The following is a 3,505-nucleotide window of genomic DNA, read 5'->3' on the forward strand; positions in this document are numbered from 1 at the left end:
CATTTGTGGGCCATACCCAAGAATATTAGAATCTTCTAAATATTCGATATTCACCCAAAGCAGTATATATTTAATCCTGTAAAAATGACTGAAAAACAAAATTCACCAAAACATACTTTACATACTACCTTTTGAAACACTTTTAATCTGAGTTCTGCAATTCTGTTATAAGGACAGTAAAACAGCTTTGCATGTAGATAAAACAGACAGTGTTGATGGATATCTATGTAAATATGATGGGGATTAAATCAATAATGGGTTGATATTTAGAACAAATTGTCTGGCACTTTTTATGCTTTATTATTAGAAAATTTTAAGTTAGAAAAGACCTATTTAACAAAAGCTTGTTTTCACCCAGGTCAGACTGCTTTGGAGTTCCCCATCCCAACACTTGCAGCAGTTTCCAGCTGTACGATCATTGACATTTGCTTCTTGATGGTTGTAGTGTTCTACCCCCAAAGTTTATCATGATTTTCTTTTAAAAAAACAACTATGTGTTGTTAACATTAACTGTCCACTTGGCAAGATGGGAATCATTAATAAAATGAAATGATATGGCCTATGAAATATATATTTGTACTTACTGGTGTATAAAGGGCAGGAAACATGAAGGAAATTGAACTATGCTTTGTTTTTTAAAAGAACAAGTATCATTAACATTTTAATAAGTCATATAATGTAGACAATAATTAGTTTTAAACTACAAGGTTGCTTATTTTATTTATTTTTTTAGCATGGGAAAATAAATATATATCTAAATAACTAAAGATGTTTAAATTATCTTTAAGCTCCATTCTGAGCAGAAGATTTTACTAGAATTAGCAATAATTTTCACTTGCCTCTATTAACCTGTGAAACTTACCTGCATATGAAAGCAAAAATACTTTTTTAGCTTACCTTGGTTTTCTGATAGTAGTAAATTTAATGTGACTGATTTTCTGCTCCAGTTTCTTTACGTATTTGTTCTATAAGCAGAAAATACAACAAACTAACTTAAAGGTGATTCTATTTTGGAACTGTCTTTTAAGTCACATATTGAATTTTATTTAATTTTAAGTAGTGTTCTCAAACTGTATCATTCATAAGTCTTAGTAATTTGATGAACCAAAATCTATTAACTAAATTAAGTTTATTTTCAGACATCGTCATTTCAGACCTCATACATGAATGCAGTTCTCAAAAAAATTTATCGTGAAAAAGCAATTTACTCTTACCTGAGTCTGATTTATTTCATGTAACTCTTTTGAGTTTGGAAAAGCAATTAAAATGAAAGTGTGTGTCCATGCATTCCATCTGGATGCATGTGCTGCACACAAATTGTCACGAAGGCAGAAATACATGTTTATATACTAATCAGAGTTGGAAATTAATAGATGCAATATTGTTTCTCCCTTAAAGACAATATACGCAATAAGTATTTAATGGATGGATCTGTGAGTGTTATGTAAGTACTAGGCCATCCGTTGATAAATTTTACTATTGATTCATTTTTTTTCCTCAAATATGGTAATGTAAATCAAACCCAATTCAAACCAAGAGATATTTATTCAACAACCACTATTTTGTAAAACATTCTTCAAACATACAAGACACTATTTTTTTATTTTTTAAATATTTTATTTATTTATTTGAGAAAGAGAGAGACAGAGAGAGCACAAGCAGGGGGAGCAGCAGAGGGAAAGGGAGAAGCAGGCTCCTTGCTGAGCAGAGATCCGGATACGGGGCTCAATCCCAGGACCCCAGGATCATGACCTGAGCCAAAGGCAGATGCTTAACCAACTGAGCCACCCAGGCGCCCCACAAGACACTCTTTAAACATGTAATTCCACACGGACACAAATTTGTATACAGTCATGCAGTCAAGACCTCATTAGAGCCTGCAATGTGTCAGGCTGTATATTTAGTATTGGGAATAGTATTAAGAACAAGAATAACATGATCTTTGTTCTTATGGAATTCACAATCTGGGAAATTTCTTTCTTTCAAAAAGCTTCCATTTTAATAATGAAAACTATCAAAGGAATTTGACAGATTAGAAAAATTTTAATGGATATTTAGCTATGAAGTAAGATATTTATTAAACATTAACTCTTATTATGATTTAACTTTTTAATCCTTGTAAATGTGGGATGTGGTCTGTCTTCATGTCACCTATCAGCTAACATAAATTACATTTGTCATGATGAAAAAATTTACTTTTTTACTTTCAGCTTGACCAATTATAGACAAATATACCAAACCATTAACTACTTACTTGGATAAGATTTATCTGAATTTTTCCTTTGATATTTCATCTGAAATATTATTAGTCATTTACCTGAAGAGCAATTGGGAAGCTTAGAGTTATAAGGTTTAGATTAAAAGATTTAAACCACTGATCTCTTATTTTCTTAGCACTTCGGAAAGTTAGATTCTCATGGATAAAATATATTTTTGAGCATTTGTATTATATATGCTATACATATGTACACATACTTTCTATATATACAATGTATATACAATACTTTCTATATATTATGTATATATTATTTATCCTACATTATGATATACATACTGGAACAATTGAAGATCATAAAATACTTCTGTTATACAAATAATATGGGAAATTATTTAATATAAATTTTACTGCAAGTCCATTAGACCAATACTTCTCAAAAAATTAAAGTGTACATAAATCATTAGCGGATCTTTTTAAAATACAGATTCCTGAGCCCACCTCCTAACGATTTTCATCTAGTAAGTTTGGAGGCCTGCCATTAATATGGATTTCTTACTTTCAGGTAATACTGATACATGGACTACGGTCTGAGGAGCATTACACTAGATTAAAACTCTTCATTAGATCACAATTTATTTGGGAGCCTTGTCCTCTGGTGTTTTTTTTCTCTAAGCTGCATGTTTTTACCAAAGGAGAGCAGCTGAGATACAGGAATGCTTACATCTAGATTATGTGTGTAGCTATGAGACCAAACCTAAGAGATCACAGGGTAATGAAACATGTTTTATCACTAAAAAAAAAAAAAGAGAGAAAAGAAAAAAATATATATGCATATATATGTATATATATGTATTTATAAAATAATTAGACACTATGGTGATTCTACTTAAATTTGTAGTCCCATATTATTAAGGATGTTAATTTAAAAAAATAATTTACTCTTATGTTTAGAGCTATATCTACTAGGAAAAGTTTTAAAATGTTACTCAAGGAGTATCAAGGAATTATGCAATGCAGGAATCAGCCTCTGCTTGAACTTCCAAAACAAAGTTCCTCTCACAAAATATGAACTTAGATCCTGAATTCTACAGTGATTAATGAAAATACCCTTGTAAAGAGAGGTAGGAAACCTGGAAAGAGCGGCATCGTATAGCCCTTCTAGTTATTTTGCAAAGCAAGTAGGGAATATTCTGCAGAATATTTAGGGAAGAAATAAGGATTTCCATAAAACTCATTTGAAGAAGATTTGGTACTTAAAAAATTTATTTTTAAAAAACAAATTGGTGC

Source organism: Phoca vitulina, unplaced genomic scaffold (assembly GCF_004348235.1).
Source record: "Phoca vitulina isolate PV1807 unplaced genomic scaffold, GSC_HSeal_1.0 scaffold5, whole genome shotgun sequence".
NCBI lineage: Eukaryota > Metazoa > Chordata > Mammalia > Carnivora > Phocidae > Phoca > Phoca vitulina.